The 20,302-nt window shown below is 47.9% G+C and overlaps 1 protein-coding gene across 4 annotated transcripts in view; it reads right to left on the bottom strand.

The window, feature by feature from the left end:
- The window catches only part of GNG12 (G protein subunit gamma 12), a 118,406-nt gene that overhangs the window by 51,217 nt on the left and 46,887 nt on the right, over positions 1 to 20,302 (bottom strand). The window lies entirely within an intron of this gene.

The raw sequence follows: 20,302 nt of genomic DNA, 5'->3' as shown, positions 1-20,302 counted from the left end.
TGTAACTTGGTCCTGGGACATCACCAGTGGTAAGTTGTTGTTTGTTTATATGAGAGCCTTGATTCCACCAAGATGCTCAGGCTTTAAAATAGAACAGGCAGGGCCAGGCAGTGGAGAATGAAGCAAAGATGACAGTTCAAGCAGCAGAGGCGCCTGCTGAATGTGCGCTCAATGCCCATGTGGTCTGTGCCAGGTTCAAGGCCACAGCCACAGGCAAGGCAGACCCTGGGTCCTGAGGGGCTTGGCATCTGCCGGGTGTGGGTGGGGAAACAGACGACTTCTGAACTGTGTGGTCAGTGTTATAAGATGTAAGGTAGAGGGTACGACAGGGATACCCAGGCCAGACTTGGTGAGTCAGGACGGCCCTCCAGAGGAACATTTATGCTGCACCTGAATACAGCAGGGGATGTGGTTAATCTAAGGGCATGAAGAAAGGAGGGAAAAAGAGGAGCAAGATCAGGCTTGCGGTTTACAAGTCCATTCTGGCTGCACTGTGGGGTGGGAGAGCCAAGGCTGGACTCAGGCAGCCCAGTCAGGAGGCTGCTGCCGTAACTCCCTGCAGGATAACAGGGGCCTCTCAGGCTGGAAACAGCTGATGACAGATGACATCAGGCATGGGTCCCTAAGAGCTGGTGGTGCTGTGGCTCAGAGGGTGACAGCTCTGGACCCCAGCATTCCATCTTTTGAGTTCAGGATGGGGAGTGGGTTTGAGTTGGAGGCAACATGAGACAGTGCAGCGGCTTAAAGTTGCCATTTGGTTTTAAAACACTTTGTTAGAATGAAATATGAAAACATGACACTTTAAAAGCAGAAGGGTAGCCCTGCAGAACCGGTGTGTGTGTGTGTGTGTGGTGTGGATGCACACGTGTGCACGAATACACAGGCATGATGTGAGCTCATGCCTCCTCACTCACACTTATCCCACAGTTATGTGCACACAGGGACAGTTCTGGTCCCAACACTGGGACCCCTAGCTCAAGCCTCTTAGATCCCCCGTTTTTCCCAAAAGTCCCATGAAGGGGCTGGACCTCAGAATCTCTAAAATGAACACCTACCTTGAATTTCCAATTTTGGGCAGCAGAAGGGTTTGGTAAATGAAGGGCCCTGGCTGACCACAGGGCAACCTGCATGGTGAGGCATGTGATTCTCGAACACAGCCTCTCACTGACCACAGGGTAACCTGCATGGCGAGGTGTGTGATTCTTGATCACAGCCTCTCACTGACCACAGGGTAACCTGCATGGCGAGGTGTGTGATTCTTGATCACAGCCTCTCACTGACCACAAGGTAACCTGCACGGTGAGGCGTGTGATTCTCAGCCTCTGCACCAGTTCTCCTAGTTGAGGTTCAGGTGCGCCTCAGCCCCAGGCGGCCCAGCGGAGCCAAACGGTCCAGAGCACCAGCGGTGGGCATCTCCCTCCATTCCCTGGGATGGCTTTCCTGAGTGTGGCATCACGAGAGGACAGGTTGGAAGCACTGCTTTGGATGGGACAAGGAAGAATGCCCATAGGAGCCCGGCATGGCCTGCAGCCTGTCACTTACTTCCACTGCCTCCCAAGTGTCCAGCCACTCTGTTAATGACACAGCAAACATCAACCCGCTTCTACCTACGTCCTGGGAAGGCGAACACAGGACCAACATGGCCAAAAGGGCACAAGTAGTGAGGCCAAAGGAGCAATGACAAGTGCGGGCCCTTCTACCTGCGCCCTCAACCTCACGCCCCTCCGCCTCCTCAGAGACTCATTCTACCAACTGTCACCTACCCGTCCAACAGCTCCGGACCCCCGCTCTCTCCCCTTTGGCGTGCGTAATTTTGGTTATGGTGGAAACGTCTTCTATTTCAAGGGAGAAATATTCAGAGAGAAAACCACTGCTTTCCTCGAGAAGGCTGAACTTGGGGCTCGGAGTTCACACACACCCCCTGAGATGCTGAGAAGTTCTGAGGAAGATTGGAGGTGGCACAGTTCACTTACAGAGAAAAAGCCGGAACGGAGAGAGGGTTACAAAAACGAGTCTCCCTGCTCAGAATCACAGGTCTGAGCAGGAGATTTTAGTCAAACTTCTTCTGGGCTTCCTGTTGCAGTGATACATCCAGAAACGAGCCAGAAGCCCTGGGACCGGATTATTACACCCAGAGACTGATTACTGTGTCCTGGGTCCTGCTTTCCTTCCTCAGGCCTTCTCTGCACTGTGAGGACCGAAAAACACTGCCTGGCCTCAGGGGCCAGCTGGCTAACAGAGGTGGTGGGTCCACCTCATGTCCCCGGCACTGGCCAGGTGTCCCGTCTGAGGAGCGAGCAGCCTCAGGGCTGCCTGGGTGCCCCTGCACACACCGATGGTGCAACATCCAGGGCTGGCCTGACACCCTGCCACCCGCTGGCCCTGGCTTTTTTTTTTTTTTTTTAATGGAGATACTGGGGATCGAACCCAAGACTTTGTGCACACTAAGCATGCGCTCTGCCACTGCGCTGTTTCCCTCCCCCGGCCCTGGCTTTCTGAGGCCAAAGAGACGCAGTGGGACACCCCTCTCCCAGAACAAACAAGCCCAAGAAACGTCTGTCAGAAGAGGGTGAAGCAGATAAAATTCGCCGAGATGCTCCCTGTGGAAGTGTTTCCTGGAAACACCTGCCACGATGACAGCCTTTTCCTGTCTGTTCCAAGGGAACAGTACCTTACTACCCACAAAAGTCAGGGGCAAAATCCAGCACGCGAAGCGGCACTGCGGCCCACGATGCTCACGGGCGCCGGTGTGGTTCGGGGTAGGAGTGTGAAGACCTGCAGGGCGCTTCCTCAGGGAGTCTCCTCTGTGCTGGCTAATTACAGTCTAGAAGGATCCAACTCAACAAACACTCATCAGGCACCTACTGCACACAAAGCATCGTGGGAGGCAGCACGGCACAGAGGTAAACAAACACCGCCTTCGGAGTCCAGTGGGCCGGGGTTTGCATTCTGACTTTTCCACTTACTCCCTCTGTGACCTCAATAAGGTTACATAACCTCTTGGTGCCTGTTTCCTCTTCTGTAAAATGAAGGTACTAACAGCATCTACCTTGCAGAATTACTGTGAAAACGATCCTTAGAGCTCTTAGAGTAACTCCTGACCTCTAGGAAGCAGGCACTCAATGCCTGTTGGCTATCTCTATTATACTTTTTTCCTTCTCTATAAAATGGGCACAACACGAACCCACCTCACAGGGTTGCTGAGAGGACTAAATAGAATAACGAATGTACAATGTTTAGCGTAATACTTTGCATGCAGTAAGTGTTGCTACTCCTAGAAGATCCTCCCTAAATTATTTTGAAATAAGACACTCGGATCTGAATGATGGTCCATGCAACAAAGAAATTTTTTCTTTGAACAACTTCAGCAAAGGGCCTTTTGTGACCATCCCCCTCACCACTCCCCTCTACCCTGAGTCCCAGTTATGCACAAAATATTCTGCTTTGTGCTGATTAAGCTCCATAGTGATGTTCTCAGGAGTTCTGATGTCCCTCCAAATAGTCTAGGCTTCCCTTCAACCTGATAACGACAGGCCACCCACTTTTCCATTTAAGGGGCTATTTAAAATTCCAGCGTTGTGAAACAGGGAGCCAGGCATGAAGGCTTCTCCTGCAAAGACTTCTAAGGCCCGTCCACTTGGCTGGGCAGGGAACAGAAAAGCGGTGTTTTATGGTATCCAATGCCAGAAGCGGACTCATAGCTGCTACCCTGAGGAGTTCTTCCTCCATCCTGGTGCAGCGCTGAGCATGACTGAAGCATGGTATCACTGAAACAAGGGCCTGGGGAAGTTTCAGGGTGTCCTGGGTCCTAGTTGGTGGGAGCAGAGCTATGGGCTCTCAGCCACACTTGGCCCTAAAGTCCACGAGCACAAACCCTGGGACACCTGCGTCCACCCCATGGCCAGCACCCCAGCTCATCCAAGGGTAACTAGTTTCCAATTATAAGATCCCACAGTACTGTCAGTGGGGCAATCAGTCCTTTTTTCTGGCTTTGTCTGATATTTGGCCAACCATGCCACCTAGTGGCCAATCAAGCACACTACCATAGGTCTTCTCTAAAGGCAGCCGGTGACACACACTCTGCTCACCTAAGAGGGACCTGGCCCATCAAATCCAAGGGGAAGAAACAGAGAAATGAGGCCCAGAGAAATGAAGCAAATTGCCTAAAGTTAAAGAGAGAAGGAAGCCAAAGAGTGAACAGTGTGGAAAACCTGAACCCTGGAGTTAGGATGTTGCTCTGATTCAGACTTTGCCTAAATCCTACCTTCAGCAAGATGCTTTCTTCGATCCTTCAACAAACGTTAGTTGAGCACCGACTATGTGCCCATCACCATGCCAGATGGTGGGGACGTGAAGATAAGCCAGGAGGACAAGTCTCTGTCTTCACAGTCCAATGGGAGGGGAAGACAACTAAACTGGGACTCGCCAACGACAACACGAGTTAATTTAACTGAAGGACTTCTCTGGGGCCAGACGCCGCCAGGGGCCTGAGGTGTAACCTTCGCAAGAATCGTGTGATGGGGGTACAGTGATTACTCTCGCTTTAAAAATGAGGGCGAGAACACTAAGCTATGAACCAATAAGCTAATGAACTCTTACACCTTTCCAAGTTTCTGAAAATGAGATTGTTGGACTAGATGCTAAAAAAATTTCTAAGTCCTCTATCCAGCTCAGTTTTTCTTTACTTCTAGGATTGTGGGGGTAGAGCTTAGACTAGAAAATAGGTCATTTGACCAAGACTCTAGTGCTTTCTCTTCATACATGGTGCTAATCGATGTTTATTAATAATAACTGGTAGGTATCAAATGCTTATGATATTTTATATCCAGAATTTATATCAGCTCATGTGCTCTTCCTAACAAACTATGAGATATGTTTATAATGGAAGCAACACCTGAGTAAAAACATCATTCTCTAAAATGGTTCTTTAAACAAAGGTCCCAAGATAAATGGGGAAGCTTCCAATCTAACCCTGGTGTAGGATTCTTAACCACTGGTTTGCCTGTTTGATCTAGTTCTTCAGTGGATGAAGAGGACTTATGTCTTGGTGTCTTCAGGCTCCCAAGACTGGTATGGATAATGGGCTCAAGCCAATGATGGTTCAAAGAGGAGTGACTGGCCAGGGTAATGGGGAGCACAACTCAACAACATTACTGCTCTGGGGGTGACCCCGGGACCCTGGAAACAGCTGAAGAGCCTGCAAGGCCAGGTGCAGTAGACCTGACCCCTCGGCTTTATTTATGACACCAAATGAATAAAGCACGTTCCAGCAGTTCCACTGAGTACATCAGAGATCAGCAAACTCGCCAGCACAGTACTGCCTTCACCTTTATTCTGTCCTCCCCGGGGATATCTGTGCAGCATCTGCTTTGGGGGCGATCAGGCAAACTCCCACCACGATGGAGGCATCAAGTTCATGGGGAGCCTTGCTCCCGAGCCACAGGAAGCACCCCTATGTCCTGCAGCAGGACCACTTCCTCCTACGCCTGGGAAAGCAGACCCTGCAGGACCTGGAGCTTCCCAGCTCTTGTCAAGACCCTCGCCTCCCAGCCGGGGTCTCCAGAATGATACTCCAGTGGGCCAGAGAATGTATGCTAGACACACTGGAACGTTCGGCCTGCAATGCCCCGGTACCCTTCCCTAAATGGCCTTTCTAGGTCCCCAGATCCATGCCTGCCTTGCCCAACCACCGCCCCGCCCCAAGCCAAGTCCACCTGTCACAGGAGTCGCAATGCTCCCATAGTACCCAGCACGGGCCGCAACCACCGATCTGCTGCGGACTGTGAACACAGGTGCACTGGGTGGCTTATCCATCCTTAGGCAGTCAGTACCTAGCATCATGTCTGGATCACAGAAAGTGTTAACTTCCAAAAAATGGGAAAGTACAGCAAGGAATTCCAGGGCTGGACGAGGCTTAAGAGGTTATCTCATTTCAGCTCCTACCCAACAGAGGATTTCCTCTGAAATAGCATTGAGAAAAAACAAAAATTTTTAAAAACCATGTGTGTGCATGTGTGCACACATGCATAGATCTACGGCAGCCTTCTACAGAATGGGGCGCGTGGCGGTGCACAAGGAGCGAGGTGCTCTCAGCTCTCCTCTCTTTGCGAGTCACCCATCACCTTTCCTAAGAAGTGTTTTTTTCCCCTTATTTTTCAAGAAATGCGTGCTATGCAGAGAAAAACGTGTAACATATATTAACATGGATGCAAGATAACAAAAGTTAACATGTTGCTGTATGTCCTTCTCATCTTTTCTCAGTGTCTTTAAGGCAGCTGAGATCACACTCTGTTACACGGTTCTATGTTTTGCTCCTTTCCAGCAGTGGCATTTCCCTATGGGATTATAAGCTCTTCATAAGCACCCTGTTTTAAAACTTCTATTTTGACATAATTTCAGACCTAGAGAAGAGCTGTAGGACTAGTTCAGAGAATTCTCTGATACCGTATTTCACCCAGATTTGGACCCCTTAAATGTCAACATTTTATTATAATTACCTCAATCCCTGTACTCCCTTTCCGAGAGAGAGGCAGAGAGACAAGAGACACAGAGAGAGAGAGAAAGACAGACAGAGAGGTGATGTTTTTACCCCTCAATACTTCAGTGTGTATCTCCTGCAAGTAAGGAGTACTCTTAAGCAACCTCACTGCTATTATCTAATCTACAACCTTATTCAGATTTCAGCAATTGTCCCAACGATGTCTTTTATAGCAAAAGAAAGCCCCAAATTCCACACAGCACTGAACTGTCAGAGCTCTTCAGTCTCCTGTAACCTGGGACGGTTCCTAAGACTTTCTTTGTATTTTGTGGTATTGATATATTTTTTTAAAGAGTGAAGGCCAGTTGTTTTGCAGAATGTGCCTCAGTTTGGGGCTGTCAGCTGTTTTCTCCTGATCAGACTTAGGGTTTGCACTTTCGGCTCCTCGAAATGAATACACATGAATTTTAATGATGGCAGTGAGATTCCATTTTACATAGACATTTCCTCATCGCAGAATCTTGGGCTGTTTTATAATTCTGCGGTGATTCCAAAATGAAGTGCTTTCTCTTTCTTCCTACCAACTATCTGTTGGCCTTTCACCATTAATTTCTATATCTAAGGCTGTCTTTAAGGATATGGAATTAACAACTGTTTCTAAAACACTCCAGACAATTTGCAGTCCCATAACTGATACCTGTGCCTTGCACACTGGCATATTATAAGATACATTTTAATTCAGGGAAACAAAAAAATAATATTGCATTGCTGTTTCAATAGACTATCTTAAAATATGGTTACAAAGAGCACTGTTCCTCTCATGATCCTAAATCTATCTGTTTGTTCACTTGTTCATCTTTTGTGTTTCTTCATTCAGGAAGTCTTCACTGAGTATCTGCTCTGCACCAGTACCCTTCTCTGTGCTGACATCAACCTCTCATGTAAAGAAGCATACGTGATAATACAGATGATGCTGAGGGCTATGAAATACCCCAGTAGCAAGTAACTGGAGGGGGTACCCCAGGTAGAGCAGGCAGGAGCCTGGTGCTTTGAGAAAGACACAGAGACGGTGTGGCTGCAGCTGGGGTGCACAGAGGGAAGAGGGTCAGGCCCCTGAAGCCTCTCCAATTCCATCTCTTAGCACATATCATGACAATCCCTCCAAATGACTGCAAAACACTGCCCTTTACTAAAAACACGAGCGCCAGAATACACATTCATTCCTAAAGTCTGCCCCTCTCCTTCCTGTTCGTCGTAGTCAGCAGAGCCTGAACTTAAGGGTGCTGCAATTTGTGAACAGTAATGAAAGCTTGAAAATGCTCTGAAGTTAGAGGGAACTTACAAGCCATTCTGATGTGGCTCAGCCTTGCAATTACCTGAACATCAAGGAATCATTAATGAATCAGGCTGTTTCAACATTAGATTAATGGCCAGCTTCAATAGTGGAAGGGGGAAAGATGCCCAAGAAGAGAGAAAGGTAGGGGGTGTGTGTGTGTGTGTGAGAAATCTTGGGGGAAATATACACCCCCCTCCCCCCAATAATGCCTATTTAGTGCTTAGGACAATTGGTTTCCAAACACTGGGGGGAAAAAAGCAAACATGATATGGTCAATTTTTTTTTACATAAAAACTGCATGAGATAAAAAATTAAAGTAGACAAAATATATAAAAATATGACCAATAATCATTAGAAAAACTGTTAAATATTGAAAAAATTTACAATAACCTATAAAGTGTATGCACCTTTTTTTCTTTCACTTCCCATGTAGGCAATTAATCTGCTTTACGAGTAACAACCCACCTCTCCCAATGCCAGGCCCGCAAACTGAAGGGCATCTCAGGGTTCCTGAGAGCAGAGAAAAAAATTAAAAAAAAAAAACCCAACTGTATAAAAGCATTACTAATATAAACACTATGATTGTATTCTCCACTTGGGGAACGGCGATCCCAGGACAATGGCTCTGAGAAACAATCATCAGGGACACAAACTACCACTTGGTGAACAAAGGACGGCCGATGAGATTTCCACTGTGAAGGCGCTGATTATTGAAGACACAATGGAAGCTAAATAACCGGGTCAGTTCTGGTCATTAAAAGCAGTAGAGTAATTAACAAAGGATTAATAACGGTGTCAAGAGAAAACCATGCTTTAACAGAAGGCCATATATATGGGAAGGTTTAAACAGACCAACCATTATCCTCCTAAGTCTGTTTTGCATTTTACTTTAAAAAATATATAAAACGTGTAGGAAGTAGCAGTGCAATAACTCTTACCTTGTTAGTCCCACTGTGACTTTCTGACAGCTGTTAGATGTAAGCGTAAATGAACTGAGGCAAATAATTTTAAGTAGCAGCACCAGAGGAAAAGATTTCAATGTGGACAGAGTGACGAGTTGGAGTGTGTAAGCCAGGATCCCTAATAGATGTCCAGTTGGTGGTTGAAATTCTTATTTTCTGGTTGGTTTTATGTCTCTGCCGCAATCTCAAGGAGTGAAAGAAGCCTACAGACTGTTAAGGATTTGACATAACTAGCCCTGGGGCAGAGTTTTGGCAAAAAGTCCACTGTATTGTAATACGCTTGAACCTTAAACCTAGTGGCATTTTAACCATTTTACTCTTTACAGATTTAAAAAAAAATTTAACCCTGAGTTTAGAATAAGTGTTTTAAGGCCAAAGGATACTCCCAACCCCCAAAACCTTATAGGCTCAGCCCCTTTCACTGTCCTAACTCATCCCAGGCTGACAATTTCTTTCCAGATTATCAGTCACAACAATGATGTCTGATAGCTCATTTTAAACAGTTCTCGACCTCACCACCAGGGGGAGAAGTTTGCCAGCATTTGAATGAAAGAGGAAATCATTTTCAAACTTGGATTTTTGCATGATGGTAGAAAGATATTCATGTACAAAAAGGGCCTTTCCCCTCCTCTCGTTTCTTCTCAATACATTTAATCCTAACTGATTAGCAAAGCACTCCAGCCCTTGTGTGGAATAAGAGGAAGGGGCATGATTAGGGCTGAGAGCAGGCCAGCACTCTTGATCAGCAGAGTCCTGTAGGCTGGCCGGCCCATCTTCCCAAACTTGAGATCAGAGTTATAGTTTTGCCAAAGCTGATACAGTTTCAAGGATATTCCTTTCCATTTTTTTTTTTTTCCTAAAGGAGAATTTTCCACCAACCCTATTTCAGCCGGTGGATGCCTCACACAGGGCTGCAGGGCTGGGTCCCTCCTGCCTGGCTCCTTTGTAGGGCCTCCCTCCCCACAACCACAAAGCCACTGGAGGTCTGAGAGCCCCTGCCCTGCCTTTCTGCAGGAATGGTGGGACCTTTCCACCCCGGGGAGGGTGTCTGGTGGCCAGGAAGGAACCCAGACAGCAATCCCTGGCTGTCCCCCCACTCAGGTTAGGAGATGTGGTGGGAACTCAGGTCTAGCTGGGTGTGGCCGCAGCACAGGACACACACAGGGGCAAAGTCTGTAACTGAGGTAGAAGCAAATGGGAGCTTTAGGGTCTTGGTGCAGGGGAAATGGGACCCAGAGTGTGTGCCACTTCTCTCAGGTCTGGGGACAGATCCCATTTTTGTGGCTCTTAAGCTTTATAAAATTAGGGGGCCTCTTTAAAAAAACACACACACACACACAGAATTGGGAATAGCACATTAGCTACAGGACATCGGAAGGGGTCCTCACCAGGGAGAGATCCTGAGGATTCGCTTCACATCCACCATTATCCCCGTGGTTGCCCTGCAAGTTGAGGATGTGCTGGGACAGGGGTCCCGCCAGCCTGGCCTACAGAATGGCAACAGGTGGTTCCTCTCAGGCCATGTGGCTCAGTTCCTGCCTCAGGGAGTGGGCTACAGAGCTGGGGAAGGAAGAGGGCAGGCAGCCACCCCGAGTCTCCCTTAGGTCCCGCTCCATCTTCATCCTGCCCGAGCGCATGGCAGAGGCTGCACATACATGCGCTGGCCAAGCAGCTGAAGGGGCCCCACTGCTCTGCCACCCACCCTTCCCTCCCCTCTTTGTGGCTTCGCAGCCACATTTCAAGTTTCCACATCAAGGAAGATTACTGCTGAACTGTCTGTCTGCGGAGGTGAGTCAGACCCAAACGAAAAGCGAGTTTGGGATCATTCGTTCACCAAAGGGGTCCAGGCATGTGTGACACGAACTTCAGAATCAGTCCAACCAGTAATGACGTCAGCGTCATTCTGCACAAACCTGGTATTTGCTGCAGCACCGGCACCTGGTCAGTAAGAAGCAAGGGGGACTGGCGCTCTGCTGGCTCAGGACTGCCCCCTTGCTCCAGGAGGACGGAACTGCTAGACGGAATGCAGGCATTGCTGTATTAGAGGGAGCAAGCCTCCCCGTCCGGAATCCCAGCCCGGGCAGGGGTCAACTCTCCACCCTCCAGGCTAAGTCTCCGTCTCCGTCTCCGTCATCTTATTACAGTTCAGGCCCTGTCTTCTCCTCCATGTCCCCTTTCACGACCTCCTTGGGTCCCATAAGGAGCTCACTATGCGTCTTTATTGAAAGAGCACAAAATAAACTGATCTCAATTTAGAGCATCTAACTAAATATAGCTAAGTTTGAGTATTTTCACAGTACTTGTAAAATCAATATATAAATTTATCCTCGTCTCATGGCAAATTCACCTACCCAAAACTTAACATGGAAATGAGGTGAAGTCTAAAGAAAAGGAGAGCTGTTTGGTTTAGGCATACAGATAGCTTACTTTCATATATGCTACTGTTTATTATTTATAAGCAAACCAGAGACTAAATATTCTTGTTCTTTCTTGAACAGCGAGAACAACTTTTTACATATAAAAGTGTCTTCAGGAGGCCATTATAAGAGAAAAAAGTGTTCTGCATGTTCTGTAAAATGGAGATAATGTTGTGATGGGAAAACGGAGACCACCGTTCTGTGGGTGTTTACTATGTGCCAGGCCTGTGCTGAGCATTTCCTACAGATTATTTCGCTTAATCCTCTCAATAACCCTGGGCGGTACTATCCTCAATTTATTATGTGAAATTTGAGGCTTTAAGAGTAAGTGGCTTCAATTCACAGTAACATGGATGCACCTACAGATCGTCATTCTAAGTGAAGTAAGCCAGAACAAGAAAGAAAAATACCATATGACATCATTCATATGTGGAATCTTAAAAAAAAAAGGGGGGGGTACTTATCTACAAAATGGAAACAGACTTGCAGACATAGTAAACAATCTTATGGTTGCTGGGGAAAGAGGGTGGGAAGGGATAAATTTGGGAGTTTGAGATTTACAAATGTTAGCCACTATATGTAAAAATAGATTTAAAAAGTTTCTGCTGTATAGCACAGGGAACTATGCTGAGTATCTTGTAATAACCTTTAATGAAAAAAACATATGAAACAAATGTATGTATCTGCATGACTAGGACACTGTGTCTGCTGTACACAAGAAACTGATGCACTGTAACTGGCGGTACTTCAATAAAAAAAATTAAAAGAAAAACAGAGTAAGTGGCTTCAGATATAGAGAACAAACTCATGGTTACCGGGGGGGAAAGGGGGTGGGAAGGGACAAATTGGAAATTTGAGATTTGCAGATACTAACTACTACATATAAAATAAACAGCAGGTTTATATTGTATAGCACAAGAAACTATATTCAGTATCTTCCAGTAACCTATTATGAAAAGGAATATATGTGTGTACACGTATGACTGAAACATCATGCTGTACACCAGAAATTGACACAACAGTGTAAAATGACTATTCTTCAATTAAAAAAAGTATAAAAAATTTTTTAAAAGAGTAAGTGACTTGCTCAGCTATTACTGGAGAATTGCTAATTTTTTCAAGGCTTTGAAAGTTTTTAGAAATCATCCCAATAGTCCAATGCAAAAAATGGTAATCGCTCATTTATTGAATGCATGCCCTGTGACAGGTCACTGTGCTGAATTTACTACATGCCCAACAATCCTGTAAGGCGAATGGCATTATCCCCATGTAACAGATGAGGAAACTGAGGCTCAGGGAGGTGAAACCACTTCCGTCCAAATTGTCTCCAGTAGCTGAGGAAAGGTATGAACTCTAGTCTTTCTGCTTACAAACACAAAGTTTGTTTTAGGTATCAGCATCTTAGCTCTTTCATAGATCTAGATTTTTGAATGGCCCAATAAAACCCACTATACTCTTTCAGGCCAAGAGAAGAGGATAGGTGAGCAGTGCTCAGGAGATCAATTCTGCCCTCTGGGCCTCTGTCTCCACATTATCAGGGCAGGAGGGAGGGCATGGGGCTGAGGAGAGGGAGGGAGAAGCATCTCAAGTCTTTGAGGACAGCCATTAAAAGTAGTAACTCGAGAACATAAATCAGGTTCACAACTGGATACACAATGTCCAGACTTGTCAGGGGGAACTAGTCTATGAAGGCACTACCCAAAATGCATTTAATACATTCTTAGGCCACGGTCCCCAAAGTAACTCCAACCTTAGCTGACCCAAGCATCTTGCTAACACACATCACCTGCTCATCTGAGATGCTACCCTCACCACGGGGTGGAGAATTTAAACACAGTGACCTTATTCTGGGATCCACCATCACTGTGGCCCAACGTGCACATGACAAAGAAGGACACCTGGGCAGAGAGGCCAAGTTCACAATGCTGGGGCAGACAAATCAGCTGAGTCCAAAGGACGCTTAAGCATAGAAGAAAAACCATAGAAAAGTGGGGACAGGGGTGTCTTTGGAGGGCAATAGGGCACATTTTGCCAGGCTTGATCTTGGAGACTTCATAAACTGTGGATGGACCCCTGATCAAAATGCCCCCCCCTCCGTGAAGCACAGCAAGTCAGCTCTACCAAGAGAAAGGATGTTGGAGCCACGGGCATGAGAAATGGTGCCTGAGCACAGAGCTTCCCAACACTAGCTTTCTGTGGGGTTATGTGACGTGCACCTTGGCGGGACAGTAAAGGAGACCCACGCAGAGACAAGGTCAGAGGCTTCCGTGGGGTCTCAGAGAACAGGGTGTGGGGGAAAGCCCGGCTGCCACTCAGCCCCCGCAGCCCAGGCAGAGTCTCTCAGACGAGGCTTCCATGCACACTCCTGATCCCATTACAGGAAAGCTTACAGGGACCCAGGCTTGGCTTCATGGAAGCAGCGTCTTTCCGAGAACTGCAAGGGTCTGAAAATCAGAATGGGGTGCGCGGGGGGCAGGGAGCTCCCCACGCCTGGACAGCTTTCCGCACAGGATGACGGACCGCCGTTAGGGGTCCTTGTGCTGCACCAGCAGTTACTACGACAAGAGGCTCAAGTGGAAGTTTCCATTGCGGCAACACGACTCAAGGGATGGGAAATTCCAGAGCCAGGGCCAGACCATTACGTGGAAATTTCTAAGAAGCTGACCGAGCTGGCTCAAAGGGCCATATAACCAGGCTCGGGACAGTGGAAAGTGACGGGGGATTTTGAGGGGCAGATTCCTCGGAAATGCGCTGATTCCCGCCCTCCTCAAGGTGGGTGGGGTGGCGGGAGCCCGATTTTCATCTCAAACCTAGAGACAAGGGTTTCAAAGGCAACACCTGGAGGGCTAGATCGGTGTCTCCTGGAGTCTGGGGACTGGTATGTGACACCTGCCTGAGGACACAAAATGTGGGAGGGGGGCTGAAATGACCTAAGGTGGCAGAGAAGACAGTGACTGCTGGCCCTTTCCCCCGTCGGGGGTTAAAGGACGTGAATGCTGGGTACCAGGAATGCCAGCTGCCATCTCCCCAAAACAGGCTCTCCCCACCAGGGCTTCAGCCTGGGGGTGAGAGGACTCCAGAGACGGAACCTGAATGAGGACCAGAGGTTGCTGGAGGATGGAGGCAGCCAGCTCGAGAGGTACCGCCCGCATCCCGGGAGAGCCGGGTGGAAGGTGCCAGCGGGGAGTCCTCGGGACAGCCACCGAAGAGCCAGGAGGGAGGGAGAGGCCACTTCCCCGCCAGCCAGGCTCAGAGACCCAGTGCCAAGAGCAGTGGGTTAAGAAGTGTCCTCTCTCTCTCTCTGCCTCATCTGGACAGGCTGAAGTGGTGGGCAAGACGGGTATACTGACAGTTCATAGACTACAGTGGGTACTTCCAGTTTCCAGCATGAGCTCGGGCGTGTGCGTGCGTGTGTGTGTGTGTGTGTGTGTGCGTGTGAGACTTCAAGGGGCCATAGGGCTTTTTGTCACCTAAGAGTTATCAGAAAAACCACAGCTCAAATCAAGTTTTTGTCAGGAAATGGGGAAAAACACACCATCACTGAATCAACTAGAACAGCACAGCGAGAGACAGGAATAAATCTGCGTCTTAATTATGTCTCACAAGTTGCACTGTGCAGTGTCCTAGTCACAGCTGACCTTTGCCAGCACTGACTGTGTGCCGGGCACGAGGACAAGAGCCTGACAGGCACGACCTCATCCAGGCCCCCAACAGCTCCGTGAGGCCAGCATTGTCGTCCTCTTTGACAGATAAGGAAACTGTGGCTCAGAGAGGCGAGGCGACTTTCCCAGAGTCACACAGGTAGGTAAGTAAAGTAGGAGCCTGGACTCAACCTCAAGTCTCACACTGAACCCCAGACTCTCTTTTCTCCTGGATGACTGGCTTTCAGCAGCTGGCAGTGACTGAAGCAGGACAGGGACTTGGGTCCTTTCCATCCTTCCCTCTCAGGAGTCCCTGAGATGGAAAACCAGAGAGCAGAGTTTGCAAACCACTAAATGGCACGATCTCAGCAGCCTCCTCCCACTTTGGGATTTGATAATTCTGTCATCTGAGGGTGGGGAGGTGGAGAGAGGTGGACTCAGCAGACATGGGACAGAGAGAAATTCAGGGTTCGTCTCCTGTGTTTTCAGAGAAGCAGCCAGAAGGAGCTGGTTCCAGCAGGTGGTACTGTAACAGACCTGAGGTCCACAGAATTGCAGTCATATGTATAAACACATAGTCGGATAATGCACACCGAGCACTTTGCACAGAGCGGGCACCAGGGTAAGCATTAAGTAAATGGCAACTATGACTGTGAAAGGTTTACATATATGCCTAACAGCCTCAACATGCAATTTAATGCAACATACTCAGCCACTGACATCACTGTGTCTGTTCCATAAGGAGTTGTGTTTATCATGGACATTAAACTCTACTAGTTGAGCCAAAACAAGAAATGAATGTGTAAGATTAAGCTCGCCAAATCTAAAACAATTTGAGTGAGCCTGAAACACCGGCTCTTAAGCCGTAGGGGGACCAGGGAGTCCTATGAGCAAATGATGGAAGCATGATCCCTTCCTCCAGGAAAAAAGTTCACACACATCATTCTGCAAATAATTATAGAAGCTCATTCACTGATTCATTCAATGGATTACAGGTCCATTGAGGCCCACTCATCATCTTCAGGTCTATCATCCAGACTGGGGGTCCTCAGGCCAAAAGCTGCCCACCTGACCCCACAGTGGGGTCGCCCACCCTCCCTCCTCTCCGTAGGCTCAATCATGACACCAAACTTGGACTAGGTACTCAGTGTAACTGAAGCTGAATCTAATTTTAAGCCTTTCAAGTTTAATAGACCCCAAAGTAGGAATTTCTAAATCAGTGCACTCTAGTACCTAGAAACTGTATTTGCTTGGAATGCTCCTTCTCTTCCTTTCTTCTTCTGGTAACAGAATTCCTCCTTTTTGCCTAGGGCCCCTACCACGCGATTCTGGTGGGATTCACCTTCTCTCAAGGAACACATGAACAAGCCCTGACCAAACAGGTAGTGCCTGTGGCCTGCTGCACACTTCCGGCCGGGTTGATTTAGCCAAGGAGTCCGACCTGGGCCAGTCAAGATCCCTCCTTGGTGCAATTGCTAGAACTATGGCAAAAGAGACACTCTCTTTTCGCTGGGATCCGCAGCTGTGAAGACGATGGAACTATAATGCTGATGGCTACCTCTGCGTCATGGTGAGGGGGAGCTTGCCTGAGAATGAAGCTGGCAGAGTTAAGCAAAGTCAAGAAACAGAGAGAGTGAAGGATAATGGCCTGCTGATATTCTTTGAATCCCTGGATGCACCTATGCCTGAAGGCTATGCCAGTGTAAGTCAAGACGCTAGTTTAAGTTGGATTTCTGTTACTTGCAACCAAAATCGTTCTAAGAAACCTGACCTAAATGAAAATCAAGCCCAAAAGGAAATGCCCATTTATGGGCGGTCCTCATGGAATTCTGGGCTCTTCTCCAACAATGATCCTTCCTAAATTAAAAATTTTTCATCCTATGACATTCCTGCAAAAAGTCTGGGTTTAACATTACTCTCATACCACCTCTGCTCCTGATGGTTCATCTTACCAATGCTGGCAACCAATCAAATACCACCTCTTGCAATAAATACTAAAGATACTGACTGGAAGAAGAGAGTCCCAGAAGCGGACAATGGTAGCTCGGTTTATAGCTCACTGCCATCCAATACATACCCAGAGTCTACCACTCCTATTCCAACGAGCCTCTCACACTGCCCTGGTTCCCCAAAAGGTCAGAGCACTCTCTGGTATCTAAAATGACCTAGAGCCATGGGGCCTAAAACAGAAGGAGAGATACACGTGGAGCAAGGGAAGTGGGCCGCACAGGTCACAGAGGACCAGGTCAGTGTAAAACCTGTATATCAAAAAGCCACTCCACAGACTGAGTCAGGGAGCAGCAAGACTTGGGGTTGGGATAAACACCATTCACAGAGTACTTTCAGGAAGTTGTCTGTTATTCTTTAAGAACAGGGATGGTAAGTAGATTTCATCTGGTGTGCCAGATCTGGTCCACAGCCAAGCACCCAGGCTCAGCACCGAGAGCCATGACAGTCTGTGGGGTCCGTGTGGGGGTGGGGAGGGTTGCGGGGCGGGCAGGGGGGAATGAATAGATGCACTTGTTATTCCAGGCGAAACTATGACACTTTATCCTTGGACTTAGCAAGGCCAACAGAGAAATGCACTCCTGGACTGGAAGGGCGCTTCCTGGGCTACACTCAGGTGTCCGTCCCATCACTGGCTGACACCAGCGGTAGTCCTCATGCGTCTATTTCTACCGGGACATCATTTGCTACCTTATGTGGTATCCTCTCCATGAGCACTCAGGAGAAATTACTTCAAGTCTTGAATCACAATTAACCTTGCTTCTTCTGAGTAACTAGCATGCTTTTATCTTCCAGCCACCGCGAACTGTTAACTAAGCATGTTTTCCCGGTAATGATTGCTCAGAAGCTCAGAGGGAGGACTGTGGGATCTGCTGGTAGGTATACAGGCTCTCACCCAAGAACTGGGGGCCTAACCTTATCTCTGACTTCACTTTTCCTTCCCCCCAAATTTCCTTCCTTCCATATTTTTCTAAATCTTATTATACATGTATTTAAAAGCCACCTCAAAAATCTTTAAAAGAAGACAGGCACGTATACTAAACCAACAGCAATCAAAATAACTGATTTGTACAACAAATCGTATGGTGAATGGAGAAGAGTTTTTACAAATGCTGCCTGTTGCGGTAGCCCTTATGGGGAAGTTCTAAATGAGCAGGGTGCGAAGGTGGTGGCCTTGGACCAGAAATAGCCGTCAGGTCAGCAAATGTCTCAGAATCGCCCCGCCCCAGCCCTCCTGGGGATCTCTCCCTCCGTCCTCAGGCAGCTGGGTGTCCTCTGGTCCACTCCTGCGTGTCCCACGCCTACTCTCTCACTAGGACTGTTGGTTGCTCTCACTTCTCCCACCAAATCAAAGCAGCTCACACTTCTACAGGACCTTGTACTTGACATTGATAACTTGTCAATGGTTGATAGCAGCTCACCCAACTATTTCCTCTCTCAGGAATGAAAAGGAAGAAGCCAAAGCACTGAATCACTAATGATGGAATAGGCGGTAATCATGATACAGATGCAACTGAATAAGGGGCTTTTCCTATAAATCTCAAATCATTCCATGTAAAGCAGTTCGAAGTGTCAGGCACACAGTTGATATTGAATAAACAGTAACACTAGTTATGACTATAGCTGCTGTAATTACTAATCCTTCTTCCACTACTTGATTACTCACTGTCTAGTCCTCTGTCACTACCATGGCTACTACCATGGAGGTAACTGCCCCTTTCAAAACACTGGCCAGCCACAGATCCACAATTACATATTTTAATTATATTTTACAGTTTATAAATCACTTGCACAACATTACCCTTTTTTATCTTCTTGGCAACCCTCAAGTTAAATATTATTTTCATTTCACAGAAGAGGAAACTGAAGCTCAGAAAGATCGAGTTTGTAAGGTCCTAGAGCCAAGAAGTAGCAGAGCCAGGACTCAAACCCAGGTCTCATACACATTTCTTGTTCTTTCCACAAGTGGTTGCCAACATCAGAATCATCTGAGTGCTTCAAGATCCTGGGGTCCACCTAATGAATGCGGACGGCTCAGGGAGGGGACTGTGAGCTTGGATTTCAGCAGGTGCCTCGTGTGATCCCAAGGAGCTGCTGGTGGGGGACCTGGGGCCGGGTCCACGCTGCTTCTGGGCTGACTAGGTCCTGGCTGTGCTCTCGGTCCCATGCTGAGTACTGCAAGGGAGGCAAGGGGAGCCTCCCGCTCTCAGAGCGCTAACAGAGCTGCTGAGGAAGGAAGACTAGCGAAGGGGAAGAAGAGTGAATCACAGAAGACAGCGTCTGGCTTTGAAGTATTCAGGGCGGAGAAGATCACAGGCAGGGAAGGCCACGTCACAGAGGAGGGAAGATTCTCCTGGGCCCTGTAGAACGGGAGGGATTTCCAAGCGGAGAAGAGGTAAGCAGCATGAGGTGTCCTCGGGAGAAATGGTAAATAGGCCAGTCTGGCTAGAATACAAGGGACAGTGGGAGGTGAACGAGAGAGGGTGGGGCGAGATAACGGCAGTGGAGAAGCCAGAGAGGTGTCCAGGCTGGTGTGGATGACACAGAGGCACTGACAGTCTTGGAGCAAAGGAGGAGCATCCTGGAAGCTAAGCTGAAGGATGACTGGTGTGGCTGTACTGTGCATAATGACAGGAGGTGGGACAATGGAGACCTGGTATCGGAGAGTGGAGACCAGGATCCTACCGAGCTGCCTGAGATGCCATACGGCAAAGACCAAGACTGCGATCCTAGGGTCTGTTGATTACAGCGGGGTGAGAAGACGGGCTGTGAGATGGGAGCGTGATCTGAGCCCTCTCACTCTCTAGGTTCTTTTTATTTGATCACAGCTGTTTTCATGCCACTCATAAACACTGTAGGGTAGACTGTAAAAGTGGCCACAATTTTTCTCCCCTGTGTTTCCATCCTCCCTGCAATGTGACTCTGCAGATCCTCTCACCAAGAGGTAGAATCTAGACTAGCCACAGAGTTTTCTCTAAACAGAATGTGGTGGAAGCAATGTTGCGCCAGTTCTGAGCCTTGGCCTCAAGATGCTTCTGCTGTCCTCTTGGTACCCTGCCCAAGCGCCCTGTAAACAAGCTCAGGGCAGCCTGTAGGACAGTGAGACACACGTCTTAGGCATTGTCATCACTCCAGCCAACAGCCAAATGACCCCCAGCCTCAGTAACCTGGACCTGTAGTTGACTGAAGACACATGAATGGTTCCAGCCGAAACCAAAAGCATCACATACCTGGGTCCAGCTTAAATTGCCAACCCACAGGATTATGGGCTAGAGAAATGATCATTATTTTGAGTCACTAAATTTGGGGGAGGTTTGTTATGCAGCAAAAGCTAACTGATGTACACCTCAGATAACAGCATTGCCACATATTAGGGAGTAGTGCCACATGAGGCCTCAGAAGCTTTTCCACTTAAAAAGCATATTCCTTTCCTAGGAATTATCTAAAGTAAGTTTTCTACC

Source organism: Vicugna pacos, chromosome 13, assembly GCF_048564905.1.
Source record: "Vicugna pacos chromosome 13, VicPac4, whole genome shotgun sequence".
NCBI classification, from domain to species: Eukaryota; Metazoa; Chordata; class Mammalia; order Artiodactyla; family Camelidae; genus Vicugna; species Vicugna pacos.
The sequence above is the reverse complement of the archived record's forward strand: the minus strand, read 5'-3'. Positions and strand labels throughout refer to the sequence as shown.